The sequence below is a fragment of the Hyperolius riggenbachi genome, chromosome 2 (genome assembly GCF_040937935.1).
Source record: "Hyperolius riggenbachi isolate aHypRig1 chromosome 2, aHypRig1.pri, whole genome shotgun sequence".
Classification (NCBI taxonomy): Eukaryota; Metazoa; Chordata; class Amphibia; order Anura; family Hyperoliidae; genus Hyperolius; species Hyperolius riggenbachi.
In genome coordinates, this window is record NC_090647.1 from 546,443,118 (window position 1) to 546,469,909 (window position 26,792).

The 26,792-nt window shown below is 46.9% G+C and overlaps 1 protein-coding gene across 1 annotated transcript in view; it reads right to left on the reverse strand.

Annotated features, from left to right (window-relative positions):
* The window catches only part of LOC137547330 (nectin-1-like), a 250,673-nt gene extending 246,334 nt beyond the window's left edge, over positions 1–4,339 (reverse strand). The window contains exon 1 of the mRNA XM_068270805.1: positions 4,319–4,339. The gene's annotated coding sequence lies outside the window, so the exon portion shown is untranslated. The remainder of the gene's footprint in view (positions 1–4,318) is intronic.
* Between the last annotated feature and the right edge of the window lie 22,453 nt (positions 4,340–26,792).

Sequence of the window (26,792 nt, forward strand, 5' to 3'; positions counted from 1 at the left end):
CTTGGCAGCGGTCGGGACTTACCTTCCGTGTCGCTCCAAGCGCCGGCCGGAAGTTCTGGTGCTGCAGCCGGTGCTCTGGTCTATATCAGACCAGAGTAGTGTCAAATCATCCCGCGCCGGCGACGAGACGGAGACACGGAAGGTAAGTTCCGCCCCTCTGCCAGCCACTGCACTTAGTTCCGGAGGGGACAGCGAGGGAGGGAGAGCACCCTAAGGTGAGAGAAGGGGGGGGGAGATGGCCCCCCTTCTCCACCGCTGCCCTTTGCTCTCCCTCTTCTCTGCGCTGCTCCCCTCCTGGAGTGGGGGGGGGGGGGCACCTGGCTACCTATTTTGGGGACATATACACCTGCCTACATATACTGGCCACATATACACCTGCCTACATATACTGGGGACATACACACCTGCCTACATACAGTGGTGTGAAAAACTATTTGCCCCCTTCCTGATTTCTTATTCTTTTGCATGTTTGTCACACTTAAAAGTTTCTGCTCATCAAAAACCGTTAACTATTAGTCAAAGATAACATAATTGAACACAAAATGCAGTTTTAAATAATGGTTTTTATTATGTAGTGAGAAAAAAAATTCAAAATCTACATGGTCCTGTGTGAAAAAGTGATTGCCCCCCTTGTTAAAAAATAACTTAACTGTGGTTTATCACACCTGAGTTCAATTTCTGTAGTCACCCCCCCCCCCCCCCCGGCCTGATTACTGCCACACCTGTTTCAATCAAGAAATCACTTAAATAGGCGCTATCTGACACAGAGAAGTAGACCAAAAGCACCTCAAAAGCTAGACATCATGCCAAGATCCAAAGAAATTCAGGAACAAATGAGAACAAAAGTACTGTAATTGAGATCTATCAGTCTGGTAAAGGTTATTAAGCCATTTCTAAAGCTTTGGGACTCCAGCGAACCACAGTGAGAGCCATTATCCACAAATGGCAAAAACATGGAACAGTGATGAACCTTCCCAGGAGTGGCCGGCCGACCAATATTACCCCAAGAGCGCAGAGAAAACTCATCCGAGAGGCCACAAAAGACCCCAGGACAACATCTAAAGAACTGCAGGCCTCACTTGCCACAATTAAGGTCAGTGTTCACGACTCCACCATAAGAAAGAGACTGGGCAAAAACGGCCTGCATGGCAGATATCCAAGGCGCAAACCACTTTTAAGCAAAAAGAACATTAAGGCTCGTCTCAATTTTGCTAAAAAACATCTCAATGATTGCCAAGACCTTTGGGAAAATACCTTATAGACCGACGAGACAAAAGTTGAACTTTTTGGAAGGTGCGTGTCCCATTACATCTGGCGTAGAAGTAACACAGCATTTCAGCAAAAGAACATCATACCAACAATAAAATATGGTGGTGGTAGTGTGATGGTCTGGGGTTGTTTTGCTGCTTCAGGACCTGGAAGGCTTGCTGTGATAGATGGAACCATGAATTCTACTGTCTACCAAAAAATCCTGAAGGAGAATGTCCGGCCATCTGTTCGTCAACTCAAGCTGAAGCGATCTTGGGTGCTGCAGCAGGACAATGACCCAAAACACACCAGCAAATCCACCACTGAATGGCTGAAGAAAAACAAAATGAAGACTTTGGAGTGGCCTAGTCAAAGTCCTGACCTGAATCCTATTGAGATGTTGTGGCATGCTAGAAAACCCTCAAATAAAGCTAAATTACAACAATTCTGCAAGGATGAGTGGGCCAAAATTCCTCTTGAGCGCTGTAAAAGACTCATTGCAAGTTATCGCAAACGCTTGATTGCAGTTATTGCTGCTAAGCGTGGCCCAACCAGTTATTAGGTTCAGGGGGCAAATTCTTTTTCACACAGGGCCATGTAGGTTTTGAGTTTTTTTTTCTCACTAAATAATAAAAACCATCATTTAAAACTGCATTTTGTGTTCAATTATGTTATCTTTGACTCATGGTTAACGGTTTTGATGAGCAGACACATTTAAGTGTGACAAACATGCAAAAGAATAAGAAATCAGGAAGGGTGCAAATAGTTTTTCACACGACTGTATACTGGCCACATGTACACCTGCTTACATATACTGGGGACATATACACCCTGGCTACATATACTGGGACATATACTCCTGACTACATATATTGGCCACATATACCCCTGACTACATATGCTGGCCACATATACACCTGGCTACATATACTGGGCACATATACCCCTGGCTACATATACTGGGCACATATACCCCTGGCTAAATATACTGGGCACATATACCTCTGGCTACATATACTGGGCACATATACCCCCTGACTACATATACTGGCCACATATACACCTGGCTACATATACTGGGCACATATACCCCTGGCTACATATACTGGGCACATATACCCCCTGACTACATATACTGGGCACATATACCCCCTGACTACATATACTGGGCACATATACCCCCTGACTACATATACTGGGCACATATACCCCTGACTACATATACTGGCCACATATACACCTGGCTACATATACTGGAACATAAACGCCCTGGCTACATATACTGGGGACATATACCCCTGCCTACATATACTGGGACATATACCCCTGCCTACATATACTGGGACATATACCCCTGCCTACATATACTGGGACATATACCCCTGCCTATATATACTGGGACATATACACCCTGGCTACATATACTGGGACATATACACCCTGGCTACATATACTGGGACATATACCCCTGACTACATATACCCCTGACTACATATACTGGGCACATATACCCCTGACTACATATACTGGGGACATATACCTCTGGCTACATATACTGGGCACATATATCCCTGGCTACATATACTGGGGACGTATACCTCTGGCTACATATACCGGGCACATATATCCCTGGCTACATATACTTGGGACAACTGGCTGTTTGTCATTATGTGCATTTAATGGTGAAAAGCTGTCTCTTATGTGCATTTACTGGTGAAAAGCTGTCTCTTATGATGTGCATTTACTGGTGAAAAGCTGTCTCTTATGTGCATTTACTGGTGAAAAGCTGTCTCTTATTATGTGCATTTACTGGTGAAAAGCTGTCTCTTATTATGTGCATTTACTGGTGAAAAGCTGTCTCTTATTCTGTGCATTTACTGGTGAAAAGCTGTCTCTTATGTGCATTTACTGGTGAAAAGCTGTCTCTTATGTGCATTTACTGGTGAAAAGCTGTCTCTTATGTGCATTTACTGGTGAAAAGCTGTCTCTTATGTGCATTTACTGGTGAAAAGCTGCCTCTTATGTGCATTTAGTGGTGAAAAGCTGTCTCTTATTATGTGCATTTACTGGTGAAAAGCTGTCTTTTATGTGGATTTAGTGGTGAAAAGCTGTCTCTTATGTGCACCTAGTGGTGAAAAGCTGTCTCTTATTATGTGCATTTACTGGTGAAAGGCTGTCTCTTATGTGCATTTAGTGGGGAAACGCTGTCTCTCATTACATGCATTTACTGGGGAAACGCTGTCTGTCATTATGTGTATTTACTTCATATTTTTTTATGTAACTACATTAGCTGGTATAACTACATTACAGTTAGCCCCACCCACGGGCAGGGTATATGAGGGATATATTTATTAAAAAATATAAGGGCATCAATATTAAAAAAAAAATCTTCAAAAAACTTAATGGTAGGCGTGACTTTGTGGTGTGGTTAGGGGGTGTGGTGGGGGTGAGGCTAGAGGTGTGGCCTGTGTCCCAATGTCTAATTTTAAAATGTTGGGAGGTATGCATATTTGTAATACCAGTCACTGCATACCTGTTCATATTTACTGCACCTGAGTGACAGCACACAGCAGGCAGTGTTATATATACACCACTATAATTCCCTACTAACCTGTGCTGAACACAAACAATCAAATTGTATAACAGACCACCCAGAGATCAATTATGCTGTACAAAAAAGGGTATTATGACAAAATTCATTTTTATACACAATGTATACCCATGATCCCCAAATATTGCACCATCCCTTTAAAACCCATGAAGGCCTATATATGAGCACCTGTAATGGCTATCCTACATGCTATTGCACCATTTATTCATCACCATATAACTGCATAACCTGCCGATCGTTTTGTGCAAGTCCTGTATCACTGTATGTGAATAATCAGCTCAACACCCTAGTTAGGGATTGTCCAAAAACCAATAGGAGGAGAAAAACGAGGAACGGTGGAAGCTTCCTTGCAGATTCAAATGAATTTTTGAGTCACCATACTGCAGTATTACTGTGATCAGAGTTCATATCATGTGCAAACTTTCGCATGTGTAATTAATGTAGCCAAAGATTACTCACATGTCCTTCAATGGGCATGAAATAAAAACACGCAGCGTCAGCTCACCGCACTCTGACCCACTCCCTGTGCACTCGGGAGGGGTATAGGATCCTTTGCCCAATGCGTGGAATATTACCTAGCTCACTTCAATATTTTGCAATCGCTTTTAAATTGTGCTCCTACATCCTCTAGTGGATTCTTTAGGGAGCACACTCAATGCAAACTGATGCCATTACATTATAACAAACCCACAACATCAAATTATTGCCTATTGTAAGAGGAGTGTAACGATCAGTGTCGTAACAGGTGATCAGATCGTGCTCAATCAGAACAGTAGTCAGTAATTTATTCAAAATGTGATCTCAGGTGTTTTGTGATAGCCCTTAATGGCTGGGGCTATCACTATACAAAGAGTGGTCAGACAAGCAAGGTCGTCAACGGGTCAAACAGTATCAGTACAGAATCGTTAGGCAGATCGTAGTTGTTAAACAGGCAATAGGTCGGCAGCGGGTCGGACAGTGGCGGTACAGAATCGTCAGGCAAACGTAGTCGGTATACAGGCAATAGGTCGGCAGCAGATCAGATAGGCAGAAGTACAGAATCAGAAAGCAGAAGCGAGGTCAGAGGTCAAGCAAAAGGTCATACACAGAAATATCAATACAATATAATATTTATAATTATAGCTATCAAAATCCTGAGCTAAGTGTGACTCCCCGGGGTCCTGCGGATCAGCACACTAGGATCTGACTAAAGGTCTGAGAGCTAGCACTGTGAAGTATTCGCAACAACAGACGAAGAACAAATGACAGGAGGATCCTTATATACTAAAAGATCACTCAGCAGGGCCGCCCAGAAGCCCAGCCAATCCAAATGCAAGAAAATGTCAGCTGACCAGCAGGTCAGCTGACACGCTTCCTAGAGGTATAAGTGCGGCGGCGATCCGCGCACACGCGAGCAAAATGCTCGGTCACATCCTCATGAGCACCGGACCTCCCTGGAGCCGGGGGGAGGCCCAAAGACTCCGCGGCGGAAGACGCCGCGTGAGTGGATGCGGAAGCGGCGGCTGTGCCGCTATCCGCATCATGGTCCAGCGTAGCCGCCGGCATGACAAGGAGTTTTAGTAGCAATTGCTCATTCATCCTGAATATTTACTCACATGTCTATATTTGCGGAGTAGAGGACCCCTCCAAAAAAGGGGACAACCCCGAAAATACCCCTGAACCCCATCCCCCGTTATTCCGGTTATCCCAACAAGTTCCATCATTACTCTATCAGGGAAATTTTTAAAGGTATGATTACATCAGTTTTATCCAGAAACCACAGTTTAGGACATAAGGCACAGATCAGAGGAACACCCCCATGGGGGCGGCGTGTTCCCCAGGCTAAGCATGCCTGCACCTAGGTTTGTGGGAGTTGGAGGAGGTGTATGGCATGCATGGATTCAGGGAACGCGTCGCCCTCTGGCTGCGTTATATTGATTACGTGGTAATGGTGTGGAGAGGGGACAGATCAAGTCTTCAGGCTTTTGTGGAGCAATTGAATTGTAACCAAAGAAACTTATTTGTAACCTATACACAGGGCCGTTTCTTGCCCCGTTCAGCCGGTTCTGCTGAACGGGGCGCCGATGAGTGACAGATTGGGGGGCGCCAGGCCGTCCCTGTGGCCGCCGCCACTGCTCCCCCTCCCTCCCTCCTGGCGCCTCACTCAGACCTCGATCAGGCGGCGACCAATCGTGCGGGCGCTAGGACCCAGCGCCCGCACTATGCGGAAGTGACATCACTTCCGCATATAGAGCGGTTGCGTCCGGCGCCCGCCGGTACTGGTCGGGTCGCCGCTGATCCTGAGGTCTGCAAGGTAAGGGGGGAGCGGGAGCGGCGGCTGGGGGCTCCCTGTCACTTACTGCTCAAACGGGCTCCCTGTCACTCACTTCCTAAAGGTACTCCCTGTCACTCACTTCCTAAAGGGGCTCCCTGTCACTCACTTCCTAAAGGGGCTCCCTGTCACTCACTTCCTAAAGGTACTCCCTGTCACTCACTTCCTAAAGGGGCTCCCTGTCACTCACTTCCTAAAGGTACTCCCTGTCACTCACTTCCTAAAGGGGCTCCCTGTCACTCACTTCCTAAAGGGGCTCCCTGTCACTCACTTCCTAAAGGTACTCCCTGTCACTCACTTCCTAAAGGGGCTCCCTGTCACTCACTTCCTAAAGGTACTCCCTGTCACTCACTTCCTAAAGGGGCTCCCTGTCACTCACTTCCTAAAGGGGCTCCCTGTCACTCACTTCCTAAAGGTACTCCCTGTCACTCACTTCCTAAAGGGGCTCCCTGTCACTCACTTCCTAAAGGTACTCCCTGTCACTCACTTCCTAAAGGGGCTCCCTGTCACTCACTTCCTAAAGGGGCTCCCTGTCACTCACTTCCTAAAGGTGCTCCCTGTCACTCACTTCCTAAAGGGGCTCCCTGTCACTCACTTCCTAAAGGGGCTCCCTGTCACTCACTCACTTCCTAAAGGGGCTCCCTGTCACTCACTCACTTCCTAAAGGGGCTCCCTGTCACTCACTCACTTCCTAAAGGGGCTCCCTGTCACTCACTCACTTCCTAAAGGGGCTCCCTGTCACTCACTCACTTCCTAAAGGGGCTCCCTGTCACTCACTCACTTCCTAAAGGGGCTCCCTGTCACTCACTCACTTCCTAAAGGGGCTCCCTGTCACTCACTTCCTAAAGGGGCTCCCTGTCACTCACTGCCTAAAGGGGCTCCCTGTCACTCACTGCCTAAAGGGGCTCCCTGTCACTCACTGCCTAAAGGGGCTCCCTGTCACTCACTTCCTAAAGGGGCTCCCTGTCACTCACTTCCTAAAGGGGCTCCCTGTCACTCACTTCCTAAAGGTACTCCCTGTCACTCACTTCCTAAAGGGGCTCCCTGTCACTCACTTCCTAAAGGTACTCCCTGTCACTCACTTCCTAAAGGGGCTCCCTGTCACTCACTTCCTAAAGGGGCTCCCTGTCACTCACTTCCTAAAGGTACTCCCTGTCACTCACTTCCTAAAGGGGCTCCCTGTCACTCACTTCCTAAAGGTACTCCCTGTCACTCACTTCCTAAAGGGGCTCCCTGTCACTCACTTCCTAAAGGGGCTCCCTGTCACTCACTTCCTAAAGGTACTCCCTGTCACTCACTTCCTAAAGGGGCTCCCTGTCACTCACTTCCTAAAGGTACTCCCTGTCACTCACTTCCTAAAGGGGCTCCCTGTCACTCACTTCCTAAAGGGGCTCCCTGTCACTCACTTCCTAAAGGTGCTCCCTGTCACTCACTTCCTAAAGGGGCTCCCTGTCACTCACTTCCTAAAGGGGCTCCCTGTCACTCACTCACTTCCTAAAGGGGCTCCCTGTCACTCACTCACTTCCTAAAGGGGCTCCCTGTCACTCACTCACTTCCTAAAGGGGCTCCCTGTCACTCACTCACTTCCTAAAGGGGCTCCCTGTCACTCACTCACTTCCTAAAGGGGCTCCCTGTCACTCACTCACTTCCTAAAGGGGCTCCCTGTCACTCACTCACTTCCTAAAGGGGCTCCCTGTCACTCACTCACTTCCTAAAGGGGCTCCCTGTCACTCACTGCCTAAAGGGGCTCCCTGTCACTCACTGCCTAAAGGGGCTCCCTGTCACTCACTGCCTAAAGGGGCTCCCTGTCACTCACTGCCTAAAGGGGCTCCCTGTCACTCACTGCCTAAAGGGGCTCCCTGTCACTCACTGCCTAATGGGGGTCCAGGCTGGCTACATGTACTGGGGAAACTGGCTGTTTGTCATTATGTGCATTTACTGGTGAAAAGCTGTCTCTTATTATGTGCATTTACTGGTGAAAAGCAGTCTCTTATTATGTGCATTTACTGGTAAAAAGCAGTCTCTTATTATGTGCATTTACTGGTGAAAAGCTGTCTCTTATGTGCATTTACTGGTGAAAAGCGGTCTCTTATGTGCATTTACTGGTGAAAAGCGGTCTCTTATGTGCATTTACTGGTGAAAAGCGGTCTCTTATTATGTGCATTTACTGGTGAAACGCTGTCTCTTATGTGCATTTAGTGGGGAAATTTTGTCAGTAAAAATAATCTTTTGTCAGTAAATTTTTAGGTATTTGTCAGTAAAAAATAACGTGAAAGGTTGGCAACACTGGCAGGCTGCGCGGCGCAACGGGAAAGATACAGGCAGCCCACCTCACGCTTGGGCTTGGCGGGGGGAGGAGCCGACGACAGCGAGCGAGAGTACGGTGGCCGCAGGCAGCCATAAATACGCAGTGTGTGACTGCGTCGCACTCGCAGAGCCTCTCAACCTGAGTCAGTCCAGAGACTAGCAGACTGCCAGGCAGTCAAAGCCAGCCAGGAGCAAGCCCATGGAAGAGGGGTAGGAATGGGGTACCACATGCATGCGTAAAGAGGTGGAAGGTGTGGGTGTGATTAGGCAGGACATGGGTGTGGTTATGTGGTTGGGCGCGGTTAATTTAACCACTCCCATAGGCGCCAGAGAAAATCTTGCTGCCAGGTGCCAGGCACCCCAGGCTCACCCCTGTGTGCAGCAGCAGTGTGCGGCGGAGCCCAGCCCCAGAAGGTGGAGTCTTTTTGGCCAGTTGGACTCGGGCTCCTCGCTGCCACTGCTGCTAGTGGGTGCCTTGGCCCTTGCTGCCGCTGCCCGCTAGCACCTCCATGGTCCCCTGCCCGGACCCCCACCGTTCCTGGCCCGGCGCCTTCTTCCAGTTCCACCTGCCATGAGATGGACCTCATGGTAAGTAGGCAGTAAGGCAGGCAGTCTATGTACAGCACTGCCTCTCTCTTTCTGATGTGGCTGCTGGGGGAGGGGGGCGCTCTTTTTGCCCTGGGCTGGTGGTCAGAACCCACCATGGTGATGGTCTAACAGTGTGACTCCCTGGCTGGGGGTAGGGGGGCACTCTTTTTGCTCTGGGCTGGTGGTCAGAGTCTGACCACCAACCAGCCCAGGGCAAAAAGAGTACCCCCCTTCCCCAGCCAGGGAGTCACAGTCAGACCATGGTGGGCTCTGACCACCAGCCCAGGGCAAAAAGAGCACCCCCCCTACCACCCACAGCCAGGGAGTCAAAGTCAGACCATGGTGGTCTGACGGTCAAACCACCATGGTCTGACTGTGACTCCCTGGCTAGGGGGGGAGAGGGTCACACTTTTTTTCCCTGGACAGGTGGTCAGACCACCATACTGTGACTCCCTGGCTAGGGGGCGGAGGGGGTCACTCTTTTTTTCCCTGGGCAGGTGGTCAGACGCAGAGTAAAAAAATTAAAAATAAAATAAAAATGGTGAGTTGGTTTCAAGAAGCCTTTTGACATGATTTCACTTAGCAGCTTTGATTGGGGGGGGGGCAATTTTTTGACTCTCGAACTGGGTGAAATTTAGCCTAGAAACTGCCCTGCCTATACATGTGATGAGTCAATGATCTCCTTTTTGTATTTGAGACTGTTCAGACAAGAGAATAAACTATTGAGTAGCACGTATAGAAAGGAAATTGCTGGTAATACTCTACTGCATGCTTCAAGCCATGACCTGGGGTGTCAAATCAGGTCAGTACCAACAGGGGAATTCCTTAGAATTAGGCGCAATTGTGCCACAGTTGAATTGTTTAAGCTAGAGGCTGTTGCCTTAAAGAGAATCTGTATTGTTAAAATCGCACAAAAGTAAACATACCAGTGTGTTAGGGGACATCTCCTATTACCCTCTGTCACAATTTCGCCGCTCCTCGCAGCATTAAAAGTGGTTAAAAACAGTTTTAAAAAGTTTGTTTATAAACAAACAAAATGGCCGCCAAAACAGGAAGTAGATTGATGTACAGTATGTCCACACATAGAAAATACATCCATACACAAGCAGGCTGTATACACCCTTCCTTTTGAATCTCAAAAGATCATTTGTGTGTTTACCTTCTGTCCCCTTCTTCTCTCATGCACTGAACATTACAGGCTTCCTGCAGACAGCTCTGCCTGTGCCTGTGTTTGTAATTCCTCAGTATGTGTCAGCCAGCTACTTTCACAGCCTAACAAAGGAGGATTTTTATCCAACTCTCTTCTATCACTGATAAGATAGCAAAGAAGCTGCTGACTTATGTAAATAAAGCACACACTGGAGTGTGCATAGAGGAACAGACCAGCACAGAAGAGTTGTCAGCCTTCCAGACACAGGCCGACAAGTCTGACAGGGGAAAGATACATTGATTAATTACAGAGACCGTGATAGTACAAAGTGCTGCAGTGAGCCAGAACAGATTAGAATAGGTTTAGGAACTTGTAGGATGGTAGAAAAAACGTTGTAAATTTTGTTACAGAGTCACTTTAAGACAAAGACTAAAAGAAAGGGGTTATCCCAATAGGATGGTTAAAAAAGCACATGTCAGAGCTTTACAAACAGATAGAAGCTCGTTGTTAGTGAAGAATAGGGATGGTCGGAAATGCCAATTTCCGATTCCGCAGTAAATCCGCATTTCGCCATTGCCAATTATCGATTCCGCTTTCCGCTACCAATTTCCGCATTCCAATGCGCAATTTCCGCAGGAAATTGCGGAAATTCTGCCCGACTTTAACATCGATTTTCTCAAAAACTATAAGGTCTTTTTGAAAACTTTTTTTGCACCTTGTTCAGAAGATTCAGTTTAATAAACCCTGAAAATTTGGTGTTTCTAGGACTTACGGAGGCTTTGCTATTGACCGCTAAAGTCGGCAGATTTTTACTGTAATGTAAAATGCAGAAAATAGGCAGATGCAGATTTTCTGCATTTTACATTATAGTGGAATTTCCGAGATTTCCGGCGTAAATTTCCGCGATTTCCGGCGGAAATCCGCCTACCGCACTTGCATTACCGATTTCCGCATTCCAATGCGGAAATGCAATTTCCAATCGGAATTTCGGAAATTGCATTTCCGCAGAATCTGAATGAGCATCCCTAGTGAAGAAGGAGAAAAATAATGAGGGACGGGATGGAAATGACCCAATTAGACTCATTACAAGGTATGGAAACCACTGGAAACAATTGTTGGATATCCTCAATAAAAATTGGGGGATCCTTACTTTAGATCGAGACATTGCAGAGATAGTGGGTGACACACCACATGTGACGGCGAGAAGAAGCAGTAGTTTAAATGATATGTTGGTAAGAAGCGAGTTTCAAAGACAGGAGAGTACCCCAATAACAAGGAAGGGGATGTTCCAATGTCAAAATTGCAGATTTTGCAAACATGTTTTGGAGGGTGATACATTCACGGACAGTGGAGGCACAGCCCAGTTTAAAATACGTCATTATATTACATGTGCGACAACCAGAGTCATTTGTGGGGTTTTATGACTGCAGTCCTTAAAGAGATACTTAAGTGAAAAAAAAAAAAGAGTTTTACTCACCTGGGGCATCCCTCAGCCCCCTGAAGCTGTATGGTGCCCTCGCAGCCTCGCTCCGATCCTCCTGTCCCCGCCGGCAGCTACTTCCGGGTTCGGCGACAGCCACCGACAGGCTGGGAACGTGAGTGATTCTCCGCGTTCCCAGCCGCTATATCACCCTCTATGCTGCTATAGCGTATATGTTATACGTGCCAGTTCATTGCCCGCAGCCCCGCTCCAGCCTCCTCCTTCCGGTGTGTTCCGACACCGGCAGGCAAGCAGGGCTACGGCAAGATGGCTGCCGAAGCCCTGTACTGGAGACTATTTGTGTCTCCAGTACAGGGCTTCGGGCGCCATCTTGCCGTAGCCCTGTCAGCGCGGGAGACGAGCAGGAGAAAGGTGGTCCCGGGAGCAGCGCGCCAGAGGCCGGAGACTTCTGCCAGGTGAGTAAATGCTTTCTTTTCCAGGTGAAATTTGCTCCCATTACGTTTCTTTTCTGGTGAAATGTTTGCCCGCAATTTTGTTTCTTTTCTGGGGAAATGTTTGCCCGCATTGTTTCTTTTCTGGTGAAATGTTTGCCCGCATTGCGTTTACTTTCTAGTAAAACGTTTGCCCGCATTGCGTTTATGTTTTGGTGAAATGTTTGCCCGCATTGCGTTTACTTTCTAGTGAAATGTTTGCCCGCATTGTGTTTCTTTTCTGGTGAAATGTTTGCCCACATTGCGTTTCTTTTCTGGTGAAATGTTTGCCCGCATTGCGTTTACTTTCTAGTGAAATGTTTGCCCGCATTGCGTTTCTTTTCTGGGGAAATGTTTGCCCGCATTGTGTTTCTTATCTGGGGAAATTTTATACTGACATGTTGCCCACATTGCGTTTATTTTGTACTGACATGTTGCCCGCATTGCGTTTATTTTGTGCTGACATGTTGCCCATTGCGTTTATTTTCTGGTGTCCGGGGTAACTGTTACTGCATTTATTATTTAATGGTCATAGATGGCTATGTTTGCTGCTTTGTGGTTATGGTATACTATTAGCATCACACAGTTTCTGCACACCCATGATGCAAAGTCTCGTTTGTCCACATCATGGCGTAAGCACTGCTTTCTTATGCGTCGCTGTTACATCATTACGTTAGCTCCGCCCATACAATGCCATGGCCACGCCCATTTTAGGCGCAGCCACCCCCCGGTCTTCAGCACTGCTCGCTCCTCAGTCCTCCCCACTTTTCGCCCCTCCCCGCGCCCTCCCCCCTCCCTGTCCCAGGTTGGACCCACAAAAATCTGGTCACTCTAGCTGATGTAAAATTAATAAGCTATAGGCTTGCTAGACACCAGCAGTTCTGGATGTAAGCCTGGCTTCAGGGGCATAAAGAGATAGTTTGCATATTCAGGTGAAAATCGCTCTTGTCTCTCTCTCTCTCTCTGTCTCCCAATGAATCTGTCTATTGTCTCACAACAATGTACCCATAGTATTATAAATGTCAGCAGTCTTCTGCCAGTTTACACACAATCCTCACTGTAGCTGGTTCTTCCTGCCTCCCATTAATAACACTGCTGTATCAGCCCCAGGGTCTGTCACTCCAACATCAATATGAAGTTCCTGGCAGGCTGGCAGCTGTCTAAGCAGACCTCAGTTCATGGTCAATGACTGTGCAGTATTGAGAAAAGACACAGAGATTCAGTGGGAGGCAGAAGACACTACTAAAGAGTACCTGAAGTAAAAGAGACAGTCTGACAGAGCCTGTCATGCATGAAAAATGACTCTATTATTATTATTATTATTATTATTTCCCTTCCTTCCCCGCCTCTGTAAGCCGATTGGAGGAAGCTTACTGAGGCGGGAAGGGAAGGCACGCAGGCGGGGAGCTGTGATATAGAGGAGGCAGGGGGAGCAGCGCTGAGTGACAATATTCAGGTAAACAGCCAGCTAGCGACAAGCAGCATGTCGCTAGCATGGTGTTTTTTTTATTTTTATGAGGGACAGCAAAACGCGGGGGGGGGGGGGGGGGGAGGACATTGTACAGACGCAGAGGCGGTGCATTGTATGCAGAACCAGCCTCTGTGTCCTAATAGGATTCTTCAAACCTACCTCGGGTTCCCTTTAAGGGAGAATTCATCAGTGGAATGCAGAGCTGGGTAAGTAACCTCTGATTTACACTCTCATCAGGACTCTGCATAGGGAAGAAGGGCGGGGGCACTTGGGGGTGGGAGTGAGCCGCCGTTCCACCATCAGGCGCCTGTAGGCTTGTGCCTACAGTGCCTTATATTAAATCCAGCCCCGCCTCTGAGTCCTCTGAAGGACTGTGCTGCTTGCGTCAGGAGGGTTGACTACTCTGGGATGTTCATGACCGTGTGCCATACTGCTAAGAATTATAAGGTACACAACTGCTTGTAAGGGCAGGCTACTGCAACACAAAATGGTCCTCTTTACTGGATCCCAACGGATCACCAAAAGTGACGACAAACAGTTTCTTTGTAATTAAGAGGATCCCTACACACTGTCAGGGTCGGTTCACACTAGGCAGATGTGTTCAGTCCGTTTTGAATCCACTTGCAACAATTTCACCATCTGCTTCGATCATGTGTCCTACGTTGATCACGTCTGTATCGCCACTCACCTGTCCTGTCGCTGCTCGGTCCGTCTATATTCAGCCCAGAGGCCAGCAGTAGCATGGGGCTCTCCATAGGCTGCATTGGGCCGGTTCTCCCTAGCAAAAGGAAGAATTATTATTGGTCCACCGTGAACGAGAGTTCTACCTGTTGCTGAGGATTCCCATTGGTCAGCCCAATGGAGAGCCCCATGCTTCTGCCGGCCACTGGGCTGTGTACGAGGGACTGAGCTGCAATAAAAAAAAAGCAACGCGGATGCGGCAACTAGCTGAGTGCAAACGGGCAGTGTCCATTCTCATAGGCTTTTACTGGATACATTTTCCAGTTTTGTCCGGCAAAATGTGCCAAGTTCGGACTCTGCATTCTGCTTTGCACAACGCAGCAAGAAGATCCATTTTTTTTTTAAGTGAAGGCGGATCCTATTTTTAAAGGGAAGGTCCAGGGAAATTTAAAATAAAAAATCTACTTACCACCAGCCCCTGGCAGCCGTCCTGTGCCCTAGTCGCAGCTCCGGTTCCTCCCGGTCCTCTCCGACCTCGCCAGGTTGGCATCTGCCTGCGCTCCAGCGTACAGTTCACTTAGTTGCACTGATGTCATCCAGACTGTACTGCGCAGGCGCAAACTACTGCATCAGCGCAGAACAGTCCAGATGATGCCAGCGCGTCTCTGAGAGCCACTCGAGCATGCGCAGTAGACATCCTGCTCTGGAGGGGACCCCGGACCCCCGGGGGGAGCGGAGCTATGGTGAGGGCACAGGACAGCTGCAAGGGGCTGGAGGAAACCCCGGGTAAGTAGATTTTTTTTTTCTTTTACCAGGAGCTTGGATGTTTCCTTTAACATTAGGATCCGCTTCCTTCGCCAAGCGGTGCTTAAAAAACGTCCCGAATGGGTACACTTTTTAAGCAAGAGTGAACTGGTCCTCAGTCCAGAATGGATCTGTTCTGGTAAATACAACACAAGCTCCCGACCTGCACGATGTTTCTGGACAGTGGATGTGTTTCCCACATTAGCTTGTGGTGGAAACATATCTGCTTCGGACTCCAACTGGACACCACACACACCATGGGAGGGGACACTGCAATGTCCATTCTGAATGGGTTATTATTTGTGTGTGAACCCACCCTAAGGGCCCTTTTCCACTACAAGTGCAATCGCAATCGTGCTGCGTTTGCGATTGCACAAGCTGCCTTTTCCACTACCTGAAATTGTGCTATTTAGCCATCAGGAGCAGAGCGCGATCGCAAGAAGGATAGCGCAAGCCGTGATTGCAGAAGGTAAAAAGTTACATGCCGCGCACTAATGGGAAATGAGCACCGTGATGCTTTGGCGATTGACAAAACAGCTGCGATATGCTTTTTGAAGCTGATCGCAACTAGTGGAAAATGGGCCCCAACTCTAGATCTTGTTTGTTTGTACTTCTGACACAACAGGAGTATTGTTTAAGATCAGACAGGCCTGTGAGATGGCTCGTGGGTGTTTTAAATTTAGAAAGATAAGTTAGATCTATCCCACATGCAGCGCATGACATCTCATATGTCCTCTTGTGGGATTGTCATATGAGTCCATGGGAGTCCTTGTGAACTTGTGACCTTGTTCTGCATTTTGTGAAGAAATAGTTTTGAATAGTAAAGTGAACCTCCGGACTAAAAAGCTACTCAGCAGCACTGAAAAGGCTTGGTGTTTCTTTAACAGTTTCACAGCATCAGAACTTTGTTTTTCTTACCCAAGCCTCATTTTTAGCTGCACAGAAGGAAACTGCCCGGGCATTTTTCCCCTGATGCTGTGCAAAGCATGATGGGATTTCTGATGTTGTTCTCCTTCTACTTTTTTGTCGCAAAATTTGAGTTTTGAGGCCTAGCGCTCGCAGCTGGAAGGGTTGCTCAGGACACAGAACAGTTGGAACTGTGTCTCATGCTTCCTGTCACCTCCTATCAACCAAAAAGATAGCTGCCCCCATGAAATCCCAAACATTTGCCTGTTCTTTTAAAACCGAGATTATATTACCTATCTATCTTAATTAACATAACTAATGTAACTTAATGACAGTATGTTTAGGCTGAAGTTCCCCTTTAAGCTAATATTCCACTATCGGGATTATCTTGTGCACTTTTTACCGACCACTTTAATAAATGTCCGCATCTGAAGTGACATGAGACCTAATGAGAGAAACGAGTGTGCACAGTCCTAGTCCTACCTAGATCTAGGCTGTGTTCTTTTTTTTCTCACTGTTAAAGGACAACTGTAATGAAAAGGATATGAAGGCGGCCATATTTATTTCCATTTAATCTATACCAGTTCCCTGGCTAGCCTGCTGATCCTCTGCCTCTAATTGTTTTAGCCATAGACTCTGAACAAGCATGCAGCAGATCAGGTGTTTCTGACATTATTGTCAGGTCAGATCTGACAAGATTAGCTGCATGCTTGTTTCTGGTGTGATTCAGACACTACTGCAGCCAAATAGATCAGCAGGGCTGCCAGGTAACTTGTATTGTGTAAAAGGAAATAAATATGACAGCCTCCATATTCCTCTTGTTACAATTGTCCTTTAAAGTAAACATGAGTTATTTTTGTTTAAATTTAGATACTCACCTCACGAGAGGGAAACAGTGGCGTCACTAGGTCAATTGATTCGGGGCTCGTGACAGGAATATAAGCTTGTGTGCCCCAAACCTCACTGCCTTTCCTCACTAGACAGGTACTCAAACTGATATTTAAAGTCTAAAACATGTCAGTTCTGTCAGATTTCTACTACTTACTGTAAGTGACAGCAACATAGGAGAAAAGTAATTTATGGCTCATTTTACTCTGGAAAAAACATACTTCTTATCTGTGTATGTTTACATATACTTTAAATTTCAAGACAGTGGTCCTTTAACAGGCAACCTGCCTGTCTCTGAGGTACAGCGCTACAGCTGAGATACATCTATTGATGTATGGGCAGATCGACCAAGTAACAGAATTGTCTCTGATCGGAGAGATATCTGTTACCTCTCCATACACTGCAGGCCAATTCCCCATAGATCTCAGCATGAAATCTATCAAGAATTGGTTGGCCAAGCGACGCCTCCTGCCTGGCCACCCCGCCAAATGTAAATGTCCCCGCCGACGCCCGTGCAGTGTACAGTCTTGACTGTCCCACTGCTGTGACTCCAGACCTCCTCCTCCGTCACCCCCGTTTCTGCCGCCGCAACAGTACCACCTGGTCGTGCATCTACCACATGGTGCCACAGGGGGGTGGTGGTGGAGGAGGCAGTCGCAGCAGCAATACAGGTGAGATTTACACTGTACGGGCACTGGGTGGTTATTTACACTTGAGGGAGCGGCCAGTCAGGTGGCGCCAAACGCATTCATTGGTTGTCAAGATATTGACCGCTGTTACCATAGGACCCAGATTTTCCAGCAGTCCCAATCGAAACATTGGACTGATGTTGGCCCAAAAACAATTGATTCATCGATCAGGCATGCTTGTTGTGGCACCAATTTTCATGATCGACCAGGCCAATAAAATGACTAACTGTATGGACATCTTAATCCCGCCATCTTCCTCCTCCAACAGTTTGCACTTCATTTAGGGCCTGTTTCCATTGACAAGTGAAGTGAGTGCGGCTACACCCTGCAGGTAGATGCAGCATACATGTGTGACGGGGAAGGGGGAGCTGGAAAAAGAGGAACGTAAATGGTATAATTATGCATCACCTTTCCATATAGAAAAAGGTCCTGAACCGTATTGTAATAACAAAATTATGAAAACAAGGCTCCTGAGGACACACCGGTGTATGCAAAATTGAAAAAATCTTTATTGGCTAAACATGAAACCGAGACCAGTAATGCATCAGACAACGGAGCTAAAAAAGCAACAGCACTGTTGTAATTAAAACCAAGGCTCACAACCAACCACACTGACACACCTCCCCATACACACAAATCAGACTTTGGGGTACCCCGTATGGATCACAAGACACAGTCCACCCGCAATAGAGGTTAAGCAATAGAGGGAAGCAGCGTAGAGAGAGGCAATTGCCAAGCAAGCATGTCCAGCAGCATTCGAACAGACATAATTAAGTCTCATTCAAGAGGACCAGCATGCCCCATAACATGGCATCTACCACATGAGTGCTTATACTCACGACCAACAGTCCGCCGAGAGCAGTGCACTTCAGCTTCACCTGGCTATATTGTACCAGCCGCCCAGGTAGGCTGCAGATGCTGTAATCCAGAGGGGGCCCCCGTCTTGAGATGTTTAAAGGCAGTTTAAACTTTTCCTGCTATGGGGCCGGTAATGTGCATATGCATACAGGCATCTGGTGCAGAAGATCTCCGCAGAGCTCAATCACTCCGGTCGCTCAGTCCGTCCGCCAGCACAGCCGTCTCACACAAGGCCTGTTCCCGGTAGCCGGCGCTACAAGACGCCAATCTCCACGTGTACTTGCGGAGTTACCAGCGTGTCACCGCCTAGCGGGTCGGAGGTCAGTGGGTTGGATAGAGGCAGCCAATCACTGACTAGTTTCGCTCGGCATCACCAAGCTTCATCAGGGCGGGGCTTAGAGGAGTGAGCCTCCTTCTTAAAGGGCATTCCCGGCTCCACCTCCTCAAACGCAACAATACTGTGTTTTAAAGGCACGGGAAACGTGCTAGTCCTGACTCAGTATATTAAAGGGGAAGCAGAATACTACATCTGATATTGGGTTGACAACTATATCACATTGTCCACACATACATCAACACATCTACCTACCCAAGGTGCGGATCTCTTACCCTAACTTACTACATAAAGATACAGTATTTATTCCAGCAATTAAAATCTGTCACTGGCAAGGTCGCTAATTAGAAAAGTAAGAGAGGATGGGAGGAGATAGGGGAAAGGACAAAGGGAAGGGTGGGAGGGAGAGGGGGAGGGGAAGGAGGGAAGGGGGGGGGGAAGAAAACCAAATCCTCTGACAAGATTACAGAAACCATTTCAAGGAGAAATCTATATTTAAACCATAGGGGAAAATGGTCCCCAGGCGGTGCATCCACATGGCCTTCTTTTGCAAAAGCGCTTTCTCTGTACGCATAGTGCGAAAGGAGGGAGGGAGGTTATCGATTACCAGACCACGTAAGCCCAAAGTCGATCCATTATGTTCCTCCTGGAAATGCTCCGCAACTGAGGATCTACACTCCCCACTGACAATGTCGCACATATGCTCCAACAGACGTGCCTTAAAAGCACGGGTAGTCATTCCGACATAATACTTTTTGCATGGGCACATAAGTAAGTACACAATCCAAGTTGTGTTGCAATTGTAGAAAGATTTTATTCTGTACTGTCTTAGACCGTCCTGTGACACAAATTGGTTCATCCTTAGAATACATCTACACCCTTTACAATTGCTGCAGGGGAACATCCCCACAGGGGGCGGTATTCGATCTAACCATGTCCCCCGCTGCAATCTTGGTAATTCTGATCTCACCAAATGGTCACCTAAATTTCTTGCTCTACCAGCAGTGAGCAGAGGACGAGGGCCTACAATTTTCCTAATATTCTCATCAATTTGGAGGACATGCCAGCATCTATTAAGAGCCTCCCTTATTTTGGAGCATTGGCCATTGTACATAGTAATAATACGGGCACCACCACCAGAATTAGGGACACGAGTACGAGGGCGGAGCAACTGATTTCTATCTTCACGTAATGCCGGGTTGTATGCTCGCCGCAGGGTTCTATGCCCGTATCCTCACACCCTAAATCGGTCATAAAGCTGAGCTGACTCGATTTTAAATTGCTCCAAACTAGAGCAGTTGCGACGCAACCTCAGAAACTGACCAACGGGGATTCCCCTGACCAAGAACATCGGATGATGGCTGGCAGCATGGAGGAGAGAGTTGCCTGCAGTAGGCTTTCGGAACGGTTTCGTCTCCAAATGATCCGCACACTTAAAGATCGACAGATCTTAAAATGAAATACAAGCTGGATCAATGGAGAATGTCAGACGGACGTTCCGTGTATTGGAATTCAGTTCAGTAATAAAACGGTCGAAATCCTCTCTCGACCTCCTCCACACCACCAGCACATCATCGATGTACCTCAGCCAAAGGACCGCCCCCTCTCGGAACAGCTCGTTGGTGTAGACCTCTATCTCCTCCCACATACCCAAGTGTAAGCAGGCGTAAGATGGGGCACAGGCCGCCCCCATACTTGTGCCCCGTATCTGGTGTTAGTACCTCTCCTCAAAGGTAAAGAAATTGTTGGTAAGCACGAAATGGGTCAATTCTTTCAAAAACAGATTATGCATCTCATGTAAGGGGAAGGCTCTAAACAGAAAATGCTCTATTGCTTCTAGTCCAACCTGATGTGGGATTGATGTATATAATTATTCCACATTGATTGATGCCAGGAACCAATTCTCCTCAATTTTAAAGTCCCTAAGTTGATCAAGGACCTCCATTGAGTCACGTACATATGATGGGAGCTCACGAACCAGTGGCTGTAATTTTTTATCCAGAAATTTCCCAACATTTTCACAAGGTCCTTTAACAGCTGAAAAGATCGGTCTTCCCGGCGGTGGATGGGTACCTTTGTGAATCTTCGGGAGGACGTAGAGTGTAGGCTTAGAGTAAGTCTCTACCCTCATAAATCCGTACTCATCCGAATTGATCACACCATGACCCAATCCAGCCAGGAGACGATAGTTTAATTCATCAGCTACATGTGGGAAAGGGTCATTAATAATCTTCCGGTAGGTGTTTGTGTCAGAAAGCTGTCTATAAATTTCCCCAATATACATACTACGTGGTAAAATGACGAGGTTTCCCCCCTTTTCACTTGCTTTGATAATAAGATTATCTTGTTTTTTGAGGTCCTCCAACGCCCATCTCTCACCTGGGGTTAGTGTTGGGCGAACACCTGGATGTTCGGGTTCGGGCCGAACAGGCCGAACATGGGCCAGATGTTCGTCATGTTCGGCCCGAACGCCGAACTCAATGGGAGTCAATGGGACCCCCGAACATGCCCATTTTGGGGGCCCCATGGGGTCGCAGGCATAAGGGGGGAGCATGCCCCGGTCGCGGGGGGGGTCGGAAATTCCCCCCACCCCCTCCGCTAGCGCTCCCCCCTCTGCCCGCTTCCCCATACAAAAAGTTTGAAACAAGTTCAATAGTACCTGGGCTGGTGGCACTGGCTGGCAGTGGAGTGAGGAGGAGGAGGAGTCCGAGTAGCAGAGTGACGTTGAGGCCGGGCAGCGAGCGGTTCAGCGCTAGTACCCTTGTGGTACTTCCGCCCTTTCTCTGACCTCACGTCCTCTGCGTGATGACGCATACGAGGGTACGCGTGATGCGTACCCTCGTATGCAGAGGACGTGAGGTCAGAGAAAGGGCGGAAGTACCACAAGGGTACTAGCGCTGAACCGCCCGCTGCCCGGCCTCAACGTCACTCTGCTACTCGGACTCCTCCTCCTCCTCACTCCACTGCCAGCCAGTGCCACCAGCCCAGGTACTATTGAACTTGTTTCAAACTTTTTGTATGGGGAAGCGGGCAGAGGGGGGAGCGCTAGCGGAGGGGGTGGGGGGAATTTCCGACCCCCCCGCGATCGGGGCATGCTCCCCCCTTATGCCTGCGACCCCATGGGGGGCAGTATTCGGCCGAACAGGGCCCTGTTCGGCCGAACAGGGGCCCTGTTCGGCCATGCATTCAGTAGTTCGGCGAACCCCGAACAGTTTGGCCGAACACCACCAGGTGTTCGGCCGAACTCGAACATCACCCGAACAGGGTGATGTTCTGCAGAACCCGAACAGTGGCGAACACTGTTCGCCCAACACTACCTGGGGTAAGGTTGTCCACTACTTCTGAGCTACTCCAATCAATCTGCCGTAACTCTTTTTCCATAAGTTCCAAAAATGTACTAAGATATTTGTTGTTACTAATTGATGGCATATATGAGGACTTTGGTCTCACTTACACAGGTTGGGGGGATCTAATGCACTCAAGCCAGTCGCCACAGCACCTAACATCACTCTCATCATCCTTAAGGGCTATCCTTCCATCGCCAGACCCAAGGTACTCGCACTTCAAGGACACACTTCTTAAAAACATAGAAATGTCCTTGAATACAGTAAATTCATCACCTGGGACAGCTGGCGAAAAGGAAAGTCCTTTTTCCAACAGAGAGATATGCTCATTATTCAAGGTAAATTCAGAGAGATTAATGATGGAGCTGCGGCACTGGCCTGCTGACTATCACGGCCGTTTGCTCCGCAGCTCCATTCCTCCCCTCCTCTCCCCTGTTCTTGGAGTCACAAACACCTCTTCTTCTCCTGACTGTAATTCCTCCTCCAAAATTCCTTGCTCTTCTATCTCTAACTGAACAGGTACTTGAGTGATCAACTTCTGTGTCTTTAAAATGCCTTTTGATGGCATTGGTGTTTCTCTCAAAACACTAACAGTACGTTTTGAGAGACCATCATCATCTGAGGTGTCCTCTTCAGATAGGCCAGTGTCATTGTCACTATTACCTGTATTTTTTCTCAAACGTCTTCTCTTCTTTTTATTACTTTTTTGTTGTTTATTTCCAGAGAAAATTGGAAATCTGTCCTTATCAGCCCATTCTATTTTGTCTTGTTCAAATTTCTTCTGTTTAATCTTTTTGAGATATGCACTATATTTCTCAATCTGTTTCTTTACTTGTTCATTAAGTTTTCTAAACAGAGCATCCTCACTATACTCATCCAATAACGCCTTACAGGTTTCAATTTCCACAATATCATTCAACTGGATCTTCTCCTCAGCTACAATCATCTCCATAGAGATTATCCCACGTCTAATACACTCCTTTTCCCATTTTGGCATAAATCTGTCATTTTGCAGATGCTGAGCTGGGATGGTCTTTTCGCGCAACCCGGGGGGAATCACCTTTGCATTAATATATCCTTCTAGAGATGCTATATTCCATTTTCGTCTCAGATACCTATTGTTTAAATTTCTGTAGGAACGAAACATTCCTCTTAATTCAAGGTTCTGCTGCTTGATCTCAGTATTGGGGTCATTTCCCTCGGTGCGCCCACTACCATCACCGCTGGTGATACAGCAAACAGACTGACATATAGTAATCCACCGACAGAACCTATAGCAAAAGATGCAATGGGCACAGTATTCACAATATATCTGAGATATAGTCACCTGTGGCCTAGTAGCTGTAGTACAGATGGAAAGAGCAAGGACTCGGGTGCAGGTCAGGGATGAGTAGTTGAGGAAATCCGATGTCAGACCAGGCAGCGTTCAATGTTATTCAGGGACAGGCAGAGGTCGGGGACAGGAGATCAATCAGAGTGCGTGGCAAGACGGCAACAGGATTCAACAGGTTAATCGTGGTCAGGACCAAAGCAGGAATCGGCAACAGGAATCAACAGGTTAATCGTGGTCAGGCTCAAAGCTGAAGTTGGCAACAGGAATCAACGGATGAGAGCACATACCCAGCAACAAGCAAAAAGCAAATGCTATCACGGGCGATGTCTGGGGGCGCTCTCAGTGTTTAAATACGAGGTCTAACCAATCAAAACAGAATTGAATTCAACCAATAATCATCCAGCGTGTCAGCGATCAACTGACACACTGCTACACGTGCACTACTGTTTATATTTGCAGAGCGCATATTGGGAACACGTCCTCTGCTTGTCCAATACTGAGCAGGAACAATGCTGCGTCTCAGTGATGTCAGCGGCCCACCGAGACCCGGAAGTTCGGGCTGCAGCCCGGGTCTCGGCGCCCTGACGCCCACAGAAAACTGTGGACCTTACATTCCCGATGCGGAAGTGTATAAAGGGGACGGCGGGCGTTTGTGTGCGGATGCAGCCGTGCGAGAATCTGCAGCATGCAGCTCCGCACTGCAATGGAAACTGCTCCATTGCCATGCATTGGGATCAGGACAACCGCGGTGCGATGCGGCTATGTACATCTCACTGCTTCTAGTGGACAGCATGTTATTGGACTGCAAGCAGCTGAGTCTCCCCAGGGGGGGAGCTGATGAAAGGGTTCCTGTTCTAATTTGGATCAGTAATAGTGCGCTGCTGACCAAAAACAGACAATCAGAATAATAGTTTGCACTTACAAGGAATTTGTCTTGGCAGTTGCTTAACAAACACAAACAAAAGCAGTACAAGGACAGACAGTGTGTATATTACAGGACAGTATGTAAGTATAGCGGCAGTAATCAAGGTGAGAATTGTTCATTTTCAGTTCTGTGCTGAATGCTTTCAAGTCCTACTTTCAAGTCCTTGTTTTAAGTGAGCTGTGAAACAAAATCTGTGTACTTAAACAAAAATCAAAGCCAAGCTACACCTTGCATGCAAAGCTCATCTTAGGTGCTTGTAGCTTGATATGCTGTTTGCGTCTGTTTAGTGCTTGGATGTGTGTAATTGGATCAGAACCCTGATGCCTCTGGGTTTAGTACAATAAGTACACCACACCCACACCACCCGGATATGAAACCACAAGTACAGTACTTGCCAGTTTCTATATACTGGAGAAAGAATACAGGGAGTATTTTTGATATACCGGTAGTAAACTTCTGATGAAGTAAACTACTTTCCCCTTTCCCTTGGAGTTAACTGTAAAGGGATCCTACTGTAGTAAAAAAATATTGTTGCTGAAAAATGTGGTTGTTTACCCAGATAAACCAACAAATGTGAATAGACTGCAGGAGAGCTCTTCAGGGGCAACTCTCTGTATAGTAAACACTGAGGCTTAACCCTTTCAGTGCCTTCTGCAAAAGTAAAACCAAGTAAGATGTGAGGTGTGTTTTAGGATTTTTCCATAAATTGTAATGAATCATTTTTTCCCATTACAGTTATCATGCTGTGGCTAGTCTTTTAGAGCAGAGAGAAAGCCTTGCACTTGTTGCTCCCTAGCAGCATTCAGTATTCAAATTCAGATTTGCAAATGATTTGCTGTAAAAAGTACCATGCAAATATATACTCAAATATATACTGTGCATTGTGAGCTGCGCACCAGCAGTCACAGGATCCAGACACATCAGCAGTTTGGAATTGATGTAAATCATAGAAAATAGGAACATGAAATTAATAGTTTCCATCACTGAAATGATGGAAATCCTTTTGGCACCAGAACTACAGCATGTCTGCACAAGACTGCCAATGGGAGGAGTGATGTGATGACATCAACACATTCTGTTCAGCATCAGAAGCTTAAAATGGGATTGTCTGAGACCAGGGCTGAGGCACTTAACATCCCTGCACAGAAAGCAGTCTCCAGGTTGACAGGAATACTGTTCAGCAGATGTTTCATGATGTATGTAGACGTGTGTTTTTTATGGTTGCAACTTTATTTTCTGATTATTTTCTTGTGGTTTTACGTTATAGCATTAATAATAATTTTAATAATACATTATAGTAATAATAACAAATTTGCCATAAAAATACGTGTAAATCCATTTATCTAAAATACTTTAGGTCTCTGAGTGTGTCCCATTTTTTTTCCTTTTTGCCTAACTGTTGGAATTGTGGGAAGTTTTTCCTCAGCTTATCTCAGCATGCAAATAACAGAAAGCTTCCTATTTCAGATAAGATAAGGACTCTATGACCAGCACTGCACACCTCTCGTGATCACACCCGGCACGCCTGCGCATGCACAGAAGGCCACGACCCGGCTGGGGTTGGCCATATTTTGGAGGTGGCAGCAGGACCATGGAGGAAGATGGAACTGCAGCACTGAACTAGATAGATTTCTAGGGGCTAGAAGAAGCCCCGTGTAAGTAAAGCGGGCGGTGAAAAATGCAATTGCATAGGGGGCAAGGATATCGCCCAAGCGAGTTCTTTACCACCCCAGGGGGTGTTAATTGCAATTACATTAGGCAACCTTACTGACGCCTAATTTAAGAACTCGCCAGCACTTATCGCTGGCGAGTCTGGTAATAGGGCATAGGGCCCCAGGTATGTAAGTGGCTCACTCAGTCCTGACTCAGGACAGGAAGTGACTACAGTGTGACCCTCACCGATAAGAAATTCCAACTATAAAACACTTTTCTAGCAGAAAATGGCTTCTGAGAGCAGGAAAGAGATAAAAAGGATCAATAGTTCATAGATTTTAGCTCTGGCATACTTCAATGAATGTGTCATTGAGCAAAAACAATAAAACAGTTAAAACTCAAAAAGTAGATTTAAACCTAAAATAAAACTGTGGAATATCTTTAACAGTCATTTTTAGGAAAAGGAAAATAGATACAATCGTTTATTTCATTAGTATATTTTCGCCTCGGGTGTCCTTTAGGTATAATTTCTCTCCAATTAATAATAGCCATTATAAAGCTGTAGCCCGCTCTGATTCAGCTGCTCTCGGTGATATTTTGAAGCCGCTTCTTCTCGTTCCTAGAGTCTGCAAATTTCTCGAACTTTTCGAATTCTTCCCGACCAATCTGTGACATTGTTTCTAATACGAAGCCCCTGTTACAGAACACAAACAGCTGTGAGGTGCAGAAAGCAGCCCAAGATCTAAAAAAAAACTTAAAGCGGAAAAACTATTTTAAAGT